The following is a 13,343-nucleotide window of genomic DNA, read 5'->3' as shown; positions in this document are numbered from 1 at the left end:
TGGAAGACTGTGAAAGGGGAAGGTTTTGGGGGATGTGTATAATGGGAAAATCAGAAACTCAGTTTTGGGAATGTCCGGTTAGTGATGCCTTCAGACGTTCATGTGGAATGGTTGATCAGGCAGCTGAATTTTTAAGCCATCTGCATAGTGATAGCATGTGAAGTCTTAAGGCTAAAAGAGGCCACTAAAATTAATACATAGATAGAAGTTTAAGGCCTGAGGCTTGGGCACTCGAACACTCAGAGGTCATAAAGATGTGGAAGAGCTAACAAAGAAGACTGAAAAATAGTGAGTAAAGAGAAGGAAAATCCAGGAGAGAGTTGTGTCCAGGAAGCCAAATGAAGACAATGTCTGAAGAAGAAGGGAGTGATTAGTCATACCAAATATTGGTGGCAGGTCAATTCAGATGAAGAAAGAGAACTGATCTTGCAATTCAGTAACATGGATATTAGTGACTGAACATGAACATGAATAAGCCATATATGATTATGCAGATAAAGGTTTCTTCGGAGGGTGTTTGAAGGGAGAAAAGAGTAAGATAGGACTCTGAGATTGTGAGTATATACAATGAATAAGCTAGTCACATTAGGTATCATGCAATTTTGTTACTGAAAAATATTTAATGAGATTCATGCTGTTCTTCATAACTCTAACTTATTTCTTTTAATCTTTACACAGTTTTTAATCATGTGAATAAATACAAAGTGTTTAAGATGGTTGTCTAAGTAGATTTTAGCTTATGTACTTTAGTACCAAGGATTTCAATAATCCACACCCTAAAATACTAATATAAATGATGTTTGGAAATCCAGAGATGTGGGTGAAACTAAACGTTTTGAATGGTCACATGGAGACAAATGTGGACACTAGCCTGGCTGCAGTGGAAATTTCATCATGGAAATCAGTAAAAACTAAAGTCTTCCAAACTGGCCTCTCTAATTCCTCTTTTCTCTGCATTAAGACCGACATCAAGCAAGCAAACATTTCTTCAACTCACAAGAGACATCAGTTCAGGTCACAGATACTTTTGCCAGAAATGTATGTATATATTTAAAACATTTAGATCACTGCTATGAAACCCACTGTACCGTTTTGATCCTTTTATGCTAAAGATTTTTGTTGTTGCTGTTGTTTTGAGACAGAGTCTTGCTCTGCCATCCAGGCTGGACTGCAGTAGTGCAGTCATAGCTTACTGTAGCGCGGACTTCATAGGGCCAACTAATCCTCTCACCTCAGCCTCCCAAGTAGGTGGGACTAAAGGTTTGTATCACTACACCTTACTAATTTTTTAAGTTAAAAAAAAATGTTTTTAGAGATGAGGTCTCACTGTGTTGCCCAGGCTGGTCTTGAACTCTTGGCTTCAAGCAATATTCCTACCTTAGTCTCCCAAAGTGCTGGGATTACAGGTATGAGCCACCATGCCTGGCCTAAGCTAGAGACTGAAAGCCTTTTTTTTTTTTTTTTAAATGTAAACTTTTAATTTTTTTAGATGGAGCCTTGCTCTATGGCCCAGGCTGGAGTGCAGTGGTGTGAACTCAGCTCACTGCAACTTCTGCCTCCCTGGTTCAAGCAATTTTCCTGCCTCAGTCTCCCAAGTAGCTGAGACTACAGGTGTACACCACCAGTTCCAGCTAATTTTTGTATATTAAGTAGACCTGGGGTTTGCCATGTTGGCCAGTGTAGGAAATTGGTCAGAGTGGTGGGAGAAACTTTTGGCATTATGTCTGTACTGAATAAAAGCAAGCAACTCCAGCTGTTTGAGGCTGCTCTCTAATGCTGTTCTCTTCGGCCATTAGAGCTGGCAGTCCCCTAGCCACTGTTACACTGTATACCTGTGTCTGAGTACTCCTTTTATCCATTGCTCAGCTACGGTCTGCAGGACCGACCTGGCAGGCTACCTTGTTCTCAAACTCCTGACCTCAAGTGTTCCACCCACCTCAGTCTTGCAAAGTGCTGGGATTATAGGTATGAGTCACTATGCCCAGCTGAAACCCCCTTTTTTTTAAAGTTGTTTGAACATCACGTTGTCCATGATGAGCACCCTTGTTCTTCTATGCTATTCTCTTTACTGTCAAAACAACTTATCTTATTTTGGAATGCTTTGTCATTGGAAACCCCATTTATTTCTGAACTCTTTCTTCAGAATGGAGCAGTCTCTCCCTAACCTCCCACATTGCACAGCTGCTGATGAGCCTTGTAATTAATGAAAATTTGCCAACAGTTGCACACTCATTGACGTTCTGAGCTTATTGAAAAAAGCAGGTGAGCAGCAGTTATTGGACTGGGGTCTCTAACTGTATGTTGCCAATGGGCTGTAGATTGGCTATTGTCATTTTTAGTAAGAGAGTTCTGAACTCATATAAACTCAGGCTAATTATCCTTGGGAATTATGAAATAATTTGAAATGTAGACAAAGATAAATTTTCTAAATAGAATTAGCTTCTTCTGTTGAGCATATTTAAACAATTGTAGTGTAATATACCCTATGAATCTTAAAAAATGCCCAGATTATTACTTTGGGCTTGTTGATTTATATTTCAAATTGCTTATAAAATAACAACTTCTTCCTCCAGCCTCACTTTTATTGTTTCAATGCTGAAAGCTTGACCTAGAAGGATGGTTGAAATCTCAGATGCCTGTAGGAGCCAAAGAAGGAAAACAAGCAAAGCTTCTCAGTATTAGAAATCACTAATACTGAGGGAGAGGTAAGAAGTGGGGAAAACTCGGGAGAGGAAGCGCTGCTGCAGTTGGTTGTTGACACATGATAATACCTGCCTAGCACTGACACTCCTCAGTTTTTTAAAGGGAAGATTTTAATATGACATAGAAATGTTGTCAACTAACTCAAAGATTTGTTGTTGTTGTTTGTTTGTTTTTTAAGCCCTCTCTAGCCCAGTGCATTGCAGGCCAAAACACACATGCTCTGCAGGCTAGATTCAATCCCTGGTAAGCAGTTTTCTACTTATATAGCCCAGAAAAATCAATGATCGTGACAATCATTTGAAACTAGTTTTTCGCAAAGACTTAAAAAGCAACTGGCTGCTAATAATCTAAATGTTGTCAATTCCAAGTTGTTCTGTCCATTTTCTGTTTTGTTAAAATGTTAAATCCCAGTAGCCTGATGTTTGAAACCTGATGGTTAAAAGTAGAGTGACCATATATCCTGGACTGCTGAAGACAGCCCTGGCTTAGGCTGATAGGAGTTAGAACTATCAATCCTGCTCCCTTTCATTCCCAACCTGTTCCAGTATGGACAGTCAATTATACAGATATCTTAAATTGTTCCTTTTCCCCCACTTCCTCATTTATTACTTACTTTCTTATTTGTTCCATTTAAAAAAGCTGTCATGGAGCATTTTAAATATATAAAAACAACTCTATAATTGTAGAACTTTGGGATGCCAAGGCAGGAGGATTGTTTGAGCTCAGGAGTTCAAGACCAGCCTGGGCAATAAAGTGTGACCCCCCTCATCTCTAAAATAAATACAAAAAATTAGCTGGGGATGGTGGCACATGCCTGCAGACTTCTTCAGTCTCAGGAGGCTGAAGTGAGAGGATTGCTGGAGCACAGGAGGTCAAGGCTGCAGTGAGCTATGATCACACTACTGCACCTCCAGCCCGAGTGACAGAGCAAGACCATGTCTCAAAAAATAAAACAGTGAATAAAAAAGATAAAAAACCCCCATGTATTAATAGTTACCCAGCTTCAACAAGTATCGACAAATGGCAACTCACGTTTCTTTCGTACTCTTACCTTACTCCCCGTTTCTATATTATTTTGAGAAAAATCCCATATTTCATATCACTTCAGCCATAGTTTCTTATGCCCTTTAAATCAGTATTTTCTTTGTAACAATCTACCATCAAACATTTACATTTTAACACACTGTACTTCAAACTGTCCTTATTTTTCCCAACACCTTGACTTCCTTTTAGCCTTTTTCCTTTCTTCGCTGTCCACCATGAGCCTGTGCTTTTTTCCCCCAATTTTAGTACAGAGGCACTTCATTAGTATTTCTTGAGAACTTTTTAGAAGTTGTTAAATCTTTGTTGCTGCTTAGGGGAATGCCATATAATATTTGTGACTAGCAAGGACAAATAATTTTATTTTTTCTAGTCCTTCAATTGCATCTATCTTGTCAAATCTTGATTTGCTCATTGGTTTTCTCCTGGATGATTTTTGGTGACTTTATATTATTGGTGTGTTATATACTTGGAAGATTCTTCCCAGATTCCAGTTCTATGAAGATTTCTGTTATCTATTGTTACTTAGACATTTTTGGTCAGGTACATGTATTCTGGTAACTATGTCTTTTGAGAAATTGAGTTGCAAATAATCAGAGAAAATAAACTTGGTCTTTAAACTTGGAAAACTTTTTCTTAACTTTTATTTTAGGTTTGGGAGTACATGTGAAGGTTTGTTACATAGATAAACAAGTGTGACAGGGGTTTGTTGTACATATTTTTTCATCATCCAGGTATTAAGCCCAGTACCCAGTAGGTACCTTTTCTGCTCCTCGCCCTCCTCCCATTCCCCACCCTCAAGTAGAGCCCAGTGTCTGTTGTTTCCCTCTTTGTTAAACTTAGATAACTTTTTTAAGGACTCAAAATAATTTTATTTTGTTAGAGTTTCTTGGATTTTTGGATTAACTTTTGGATTAATTAATTTATTTATATTTATGACTGTACATTATATAATCTTTGTATATATAATTTGATAACACAAATAATTGCTTCTTTAAATAAGCCTGTTTTATTAGTTTATATTTTTTCTATTTGGGGACCCTGAGTAAAAAATCTTACTTTTCTACTGCTCTTTGATTTCCTTCTGTGTTTTATTTATATTTTTCTTTTCTAGAAATGTTACTATTCAATAAATTATATTAATATTTTCTCTTTTATTGAGTCTTACATTGTTTTTCTCTTTGCTGTATATGTTGGTAAATCTCCACTTGTACTTCCTTCCCCCACCTTATTCAATCTTCACACAGGTCCAATGTCAAAATTTTCTAAAAGTGTATGCTATATTTGGCTTAATAATAACTACACTTTATCCATTTCAAATCAAACTAAATTATTAGATGTATTCTTGATGAACATATACCTCTCATACTAAATTGGAAGTGTCTTGAGACCAGAATCTCAATCTTTTATATCAGTGTATCAATGTGTCAATATAGTTTGAATATGGTAGACTCCCCAAATATTTGTTGACTTTAAATCTACATAGGAAAACTAAGTTTCATTTTTATGTACTTGCTGGCCATAAGTACATATGTGTTATAATTTTATATATAGTAAGGATTTAAAATATGAGCAACATTAATAGGGGTCTCAATAAATTATAGAAGTTTTAGCCAAAATTCCATCAGTTTAATGTTATGGATTCTACACAGTAAATCAAACTGTTTTTATTAATCCATTTTCCTTCCCAATTGCTGCTTAACTATAAAATTAGATAATTTCTGCACAGTTTAAAATATTAGCATTGCCATATTTTGTTTTAAAAATTAAGTATTATTGAAGTATAATATATATACAATAAAATGCACCTATTTAAGTGCACATTTGCAAAAGTTTCAAAAAGTTTTGACAAATTTGTATACATATGTAACAACCTCTACAATCAAGATATATAAAAACATTTTGTCACTCTATCTCAATCAATTCTCTGAAGCCCTGGATCCAGGCAACCCTGATATGCTTCGTGTCACTAAACTAGCTTTGCCTTTTCTGGAGTTTCATATCAGTGCAAACATATAGTATGTATTCTTTTGCATATGGCTTCATTTGCTGCACATGATGTTGTTGTTTATATCAGTATTTTATTCCTTTTTATTGCTGTGTAGTATTCAGTAGTGTGAACATGCAATTTGTTTCTTCCTACACTTGTTGATGGCTATTAGGATTGTTTCCAGTTTTAAGGTGTTGGGAATAAATGTGCTACAGACATTTTGATACCAGTCTTTGTTGGGTATCTATTGTCATTGAGGGCAGCTAGATATTTTAGTGTTGAATTGTTGGTTGATATATTAAGTATAGGTTTAATTTTGTGAAAACTACAAAAATGTGCCATTTTAATTTTTCACCAAAACTGTAGGAGAGTACCGGTTGCTTACACCTTCATATGGCATATAATTATTTTTATTTTTCCTATTTAATATCATTTTTTAATGCTTTTTAGTTTTCATGATCCTTAAATATATTTGGAAAAATACACACATGTGTGTATATATATATATTTAATTGAAAAAAGATATTACAATGTAAAGGATTTTTTTTTCTAGTTATTGATACAAGTTTCTGTAGCCATACTGAACCTACAAATTTTTTGGCCAAGACAGGCCTTGGGCAATATTTAGAAACAAGTAAAGATTTTGCTTCAAATCTCTTTCCTCTTGGAGTTCATGTCTGTTTTCTGCACCTTATTATTGCAATGTGGCCTGTCATTCTAAGTCCAACCTCTACCTCAGTTTTTTAACACTTTAGGACCAAAGGTTTTTACAGTTTATACTCCTGATTTTGTATTAAATGTGCCTTAGTGGAGAGAATTTAATTTTATACTCCTGATTTTGTATTTAATGTACCCTAGTGAACAGAATTCAAATGCATATATATATATACATTCAACATATTTAATATATTAAAAATATTATATACTTACTTATATTTTATAATGTTTATTTAAATACATTATATTTAAATATATAACACATTTGAATATATTCAACATGCTTAATATTTCAACTATATATATTCAGCACATTACATATATATAAATATATAAATATTAAAAGCTTCTTAATCATTTGTTGTTTAAAGATGTATCTCTTCTATTTGTAAAGCTGGCCCTGACAACACATTTGGTCATTTCTAAATTTTCTCTGAGTTTTGCAGGTGTCTTCTATTCCTACAAGGACTGCAAGAAAGGACAAAGCAGAGAGAGAGAGAGAGAGAAAGAGAGTGTGTATGTGTATGTGTGTACCAACATATGTTTTACTTCCCTGGGAAAAGGAGGTCTGTCTCCAATAACTTCATAGTATTCCACAGTGAGATCAGTTGGGAATGAGTTTCCTACTTTTTTGAACCTTTCTAAATTGTCTAGTCCTTGTACATATCCTGCTCTGCCTGGCTAGGCAGATGGAGTGTAAGCTTGATGTGTTTCCCTGCCAGAGTGACCGTTCATTCTCCCAGGTGTTTTGAATTAGGTACTGTAGTCCTCAATCACTCAGTCACAATTCTTAGTCCGACTAGGTTACAGCCAAGCAGTTAGCCTCAGGGCATGGCCTAGTTCAAGTTCAGCTTATTAGTATCAACCTGAGGCACGTCTTTTGTTTCTATTCTCATAGTTATGTTAGGAAATTGCAGAATTCAGACTACTTTAAAAAAATCAATTGTCTTCTCCCCCAAAACTTTTACTTTGGAACCGGTAGAAAGGGTCAGAATTTAGAGTTAAATACACTCTCCTGTGTGCATATATGTAAGTATGATTGTACATATGCTTTCTTCACTCGTTCATTTATTTGCTGTTGATAAAAGAGATAAAGGATGTAATATAACTTTAAACACAAGAGAGTACAAAACTGAAAGTTAAGACCCTCTACCTTAGGTGTCTAAACTTCTCTCCCAAAGGCCACAACAGCTAGCATTTTCTCATGCATCAATCCATACATTTTATATTTGCAATAAAACATATATTTGTATTTATATACTTTAATTTACATCCTTTCCAAAGCCTCAGATGTATCTGGCTATTTTCATGTAAAGTGTGTTTTGGCTACTATTCCAAGATAGCACATACATGTCTACCACATTCTTTTTAAAAACTATGTTTGGTCACATAGTATTCTATTGCATGGATGTACATACTTTATTTTTTATCTATTTTTTATTAAGAAAAATATTTATTTTTAGTTTCTGATTATATATTTGAAGATTTTATTTGTGTTTGCAAATACAAATAGTATATACTTATGATGTACAAAGTAATGTTTATATATACACACATACACACACATTGTGGAATGATTAAATCAAGTTAATTAACATATCCATCACCTCACAAACATTATTTCTTTTGTGGTGAGAACATTTAAAATTTATGCTTTTATTAATTTTTAAATAAATGTACATACTTTATTGAAAAAATATACTATGAAAGAACCTTATTTTCAGTTGAAAAACATTTTCTTACTAAGGATAACACTGTAGTGAGCATTCATACAGATGGATGAAGATATTTATTGGAGACATTCCTAAAGTGGATTGTTGCCTCCGAGCATTTTGATTTTTACAGTTATTGCCAAATTCTCCTTTAATGAAGTTGCTTCAATTTACTCTTCCACTAACAACGTTTGAAAATGCCTGGTTTCAGACTACATACTGTCAAACTTTTCAATCTTTGCAGACAAAATCATCTTTCTTCTATAAATGGGAAGCAAATAATCTTCCTTTCTTCATTTTCTGCCACATTGATTTTCCTGGTTTTAACACAGAATAAGATATTGAATTTTATAGCTTATTAGAGTTAATCACAAATTTCAAATGTTGATGATGTAATCACTCCTTATAAGGGAGAACAAGGTGTTTCTCTGGGCTTGCTTTCCATTTCCATGCTTCAATCTCTCTTTGCTTTAAATCTGCCCACATGCTGGTCTGTGGCAGTGTTAATTGGGTATTCTGATTTTTGAATCTCATGTAGAATGTTCATCCAATTCATTTACTACAAAATTGAAATAAAAGAAAAGGAAGAGTGAACACAGCCATTAGAGATGTTGCAAATAATTTGAGTTAAATGTAAATGTAGAAAGAAAATAGGGAAACTACTATTAAGCACACCTTATCCTTTGCAATGGAATACAATACAGATTCACAATGTCAATTATTTCCACCATCTATCTATTTAAGAGCTGAGAGATTTGAAATATGAATATGTCAAGTATTTAAATACTGTTACCTAAAACGTACTTTATTAAAATATCATTATGCATATTTTAAAGTTAAAACTCCGTGCTATGTAGATGTAGGGGTAAAATTCCCATTTATTGTCCACTGAATGTGAGGGAAATTGGATTTGTCAGGAAGCTGATTGATATCTCGAAGTGTTTTGTTTTCAGTGACTGGCACTGCTGAGTTACAACCATCTATCATCTAACAGGTAATTAGTCAGATTTCTCATCATGAGCCTTCAATCCTGCTGTTTTATTATTGAAATACCACAAACCAGCAGGCAATTTGAATGCAGATAAAGTTCTCTGTCATGATCTTAAGGACAAAGACAACATTTTGCAATTCAGCAGTAGTGAGTTTGAATGAAAGTCACCGAAATGTAAGTGTGGGTCTTATAAAAAATATGAAAAATTTAATTTGATACCCCATTTGTCCTTTATAGTGACAACTGAGAAACTTGCTATTTATAAAAGCAACCTAGTGTTCTAATACAAATTTGCTTTATTATAACATTTTACAATTTGAAAGTTAAGTGAAGAAATGCATTGCCTGAAAAATAAAGTTAGATAAAATAAATGAACTCAATCCTGAATAGAGCTTTCATTCATCTTCCAGGGTATTTTGAGATGATAGATGAAAATAATTTATATTTAACAGTAGCTAAGAATATGAAAAGTTTACTCTTCTTAGAATTATTTTTAATAAGAAAATTTAGATATTAAAATAATTAGAAACTAAAGATGAATTATTTGTTTGCATTTACACATGCTTTGTATTAGACAAGCTTGCTTCTGATGTTGAGGCTAACACACTTTTGAGGCCTTCTTATATGGTTTATAGATCTCAGGCAACTGATTCAGGTTAATGACATCCCAACAAGAATGGTAACTTCATATCACTGAATGTTGTTTTCTTGACTTAATTCAAAATCATATATTATCTTTCAGGAAAATAGATCTCAAAGTGCTTCAGCTTTCCAAAAAGTCACAGGATAATTATACTTCTTAATGAAGTATAAATATAATGTCTCTTTCTTCAAGCTTTGGTATCAGAATATGTACACTTACATGCTTTCTCAAACCTAAGTTAAATAACAATTTCCTTTAATCCAAAAATATTAAATATGTAGCACATATACATTAAAATTAACCAGAACAAGCAATATTTCAATTCAGTGGCTTAATTATGTCTTCTGGTGAATAATAGGTTTTACCAGAAAACAAAGTTTAGATTACTGGAAAACAATGGTATATTTTCTTATAGTATCTTTATGAAAGATATATCAATATACACATATATCTTTGTGTTTTTACAATAGCATTAATTTTGGTTCTACTATTAACATTTTGTAAGATCTTTTCCTATATAAACAAATACCAATTTACTATAATCATGATTAATTAAAGTATCTTAATGTTTTATTGTAGAAAGGCAAATCAGCTATAGGTATCACATGTAGAATAAAAAATTAAGAGACTAATTGCAATATTAAAGAAGGAATCTTGTTATATAGATACATGTAATATTGCATATTGCATATTGTTATTCAAAGTAGAAAGAACATGTCATGAGTTTCCTAACTTGGCTAAGAAGATCACAAATTTCTATTCTCAAACAAAATGCCAATTTACTAGTTCCCTGAAGATTTGACTTAGATAATTGTTATGCAACACTAAATAAACACAAGCTTAATTTCTCTGTTTATTAACACAATATAAATCAAATTCCAAGTTTTTACAGGCTTGGCCCATGGTACACAAGCATATTGAGTTTTATTTCTGGTTGTACAAGAATGGAAACTTTAGATGTCTATATTAATCACTTGACTACACTGTGCTATAGTAAGAACAGCTAATAATATATAAGATTCGTTAAGTGGCAGGGGATACACTTAGGATTTTAGGTCCACTTGCTTACCTTCCGTGTATGAACTACTATTATTCTCATTTTGTGGATGAGATACTGAGGCTGAGACAGCTTAACTAGTTTGTCAATTCCAAAGAGCTAGCAAGGCTGTGGAACCAGGATTAGAACCCAGGCACTCTGACAGTAGTCTTAAGCACTTTGTCTTGCTGCTTGCTAGTACCAAAACAAAATATGGCTCTCATTCTAAGCACTTCTCTGACCATGCATTTTGAAAAGACCATGTGTGGGACAATCTTTATCTGGGGGCACTGGGAAGTGGCATATGGAATCATCATTTTTGGTATCTCCTGACAGATACCTCCTGCCAATCTTGCTCCTGGAGGACGCTTTTGGTCAGTGTTATTGTTTCCTTTCATACATTAACTATCATCTGAAGCTGAAACCCAAACAAATGGAATGACTAGTAGATCACATAACTTTTAAAGATAATGTTAGATATCTTTTCATTTGAAGAAACAAATTATTTTTTACATACACAATTGTACTTTTGGGGGTATATGGGAGGCAATGTGGCATATTTGGAAAAAAGCATGAATTGTGTAGCCAGAAAGACCTAGGTAAAAAATCTGAATTTCACCAGTTACTAAGAAGGTATGTACTTAAATGAATTTCTTGACCACTCTAAACCTAGTTTCACCTTTATAAAATGGAGATTGACTAGATCATCTGTTCCAGCTCTTCTGTGTGTCTGGTGTACGCAGGTACTGGACAACATGTTCCTTTCCCATGTGGCCCTATTTCTTTTCATCTGATAGCTGCATAAACTCTTCTGACTCATACTTTAGTAAGTTGAGACATAGCAATATAACAAGAGACTTTACTAGAGTTATTTGGGGCTTAATTTAACTGGGAGAAATTATAGTCAATAAATTCTTTAATCTCAGGCATACTTTACTAAGTCAATTAACTGATATTCATGAGTTTTTTGGGAAGAGTATCTGATAAACCAAGATTTATAACAAGCCTACCTATAAGAATGGTTGATAGTTTGTAAGGATGTAAGTCTTCAATGTTTTATCCTCATATACTTATCTTAGTATTTCTTAATAACTATATTCATTAAGGTGTGTTCTGTGGATCAATAAAGTTAGAATCATCTGAGGTGCTAAATAAAAATTCAGATTTCTGGGTTCTACTCAGAAAAGGAAGAGTAGATTGATTACCTCTGGGACATGGTGGTTGAGTTGGGTTTTGAAAGATGTGTAGAATTTCACCCTGGAGACACAGGCAGTTGAGGACAAAAGGGATCTTCCCTTGTACAAGTTCTTGTACAATGAACTTGTACAAATATTCAACTCTGCCTTTCCGCTTTTTGATATATATTCTAAGGAAACACCCATACAGATGTGTACATTTCAGGAAACAATTTAAATGTTTACTCATCAAGGGAATAATAGATGAATGACTTATAGTGCCTTCACTTATTTAATTTTTAAATATTTATTTATATTTATCACTATTGATATCTATGAGTAGCTAGCATGTGTCAGGCCCTAGTCTATGCACTGAAAATAAATCATTGAACAAAACAAAAACAAAAATATCTGCCCTTGGGAGCTTACATTACAGTAGGTGGAATATTGGCAAGAAACAAAATTTTAAAAAGTGAAGTACTAAGAAAAATGGCATTAAATATTATGGAGGAAAAGACAACAGGAAATGCAGCGTCAGAGTAGGGACGTGTAAAAGTGGTTTGCAATTTTAAATAGTATAATCAGAGAGACCTCAATCAGAAGGTGCCTTTGAACAAATTCCTAAATAATGTGAAGGAGGCAATCTTGGGGCTATTTGGGAAAAAGCATCTACTCAGGGTTCAAAGAAGCGAAAAGATCCTGTGGTAAAAGCATGACTGGTGGCCTGTGGAACAGCAAGGAGGCTATATAACTGGAGCAAAGTGAGCAAAAAGGTAATTTTGTAGGTATGCCTTGTAGGTATTGTGAAGACTTTGGCTCTAACTTTGAATGAGGGGGAGCCATTGCAGAGTTTTGAGCAGAAGAATGACATGCCTGCTTTATTATTATTATTTTAGACTGGGTCTCATTCTGTTTCCCAGGCTAGAGTGCAGTGGAGTGATCATAGCTTACTGCAGCCTTGACCTCCTATGCTCAAGCGATCCTCCCACCTCAGCCTCCCAAACAGCTGGAACTGCAGGCACACACCACCGAGCCCAGCTAATTAAAAATTTTTTTCAGTAGCGATGGGGTCTCTTTACACTGCCCTGGCTGGTCTTGAACTCTTGGGCTCAAGCAGTCCTCCTTCCTTGGTGGCCTCTCGAAGTGCTGGGATTACAGGCATGAGTTACCATGCCCAGGTTTATGTTTTAATAGAACCATGCTGATGCTGTGTAGAGAATGCACTGAAAGGAGGGCACAGGTGGAAGCAGGGGAAGCAGTTGAGTGGCTATTGTCAATAACCAAGTAAGAATGATTGTAGCTATGACCAGAGCTGTGATGATTGATGTGAGAAGA

General features: G+C 34.4%; 1 long non-coding RNA gene across 2 annotated transcripts in view; it reads left to right on the top strand.

Moving 5' to 3' along the window:
- The window catches only part of LOC103788791 (uncharacterized), a 75,446-nt gene that overhangs the window by 17,006 nt on the left and 45,097 nt on the right, over positions 1–13,343 (top strand). Inside the window, exons 2-4 of one of the 2 annotated variants that reach the window (XR_004736127.3) lie at positions 962–1,038; positions 2,144–2,262; positions 2,574–2,705. This is a non-coding gene — a long non-coding RNA (uncharacterized LOC103788791). The remainder of the gene's footprint in view (positions 1–961; positions 1,039–2,143; positions 2,263–2,573; positions 2,706–13,343) is intronic. The other variant, XR_614809.5, reaches the window with a different exon arrangement.

The sequence above is a fragment of the Callithrix jacchus genome, chromosome 17 (assembly GCF_049354715.1).
Source record: "Callithrix jacchus isolate 240 chromosome 17, calJac240_pri, whole genome shotgun sequence".
NCBI lineage: Eukaryota > Metazoa > Chordata > Mammalia > Primates > Cebidae > Callithrix > Callithrix jacchus.
This window is presented reverse-complemented; position numbering and strand designations above follow the sequence as displayed.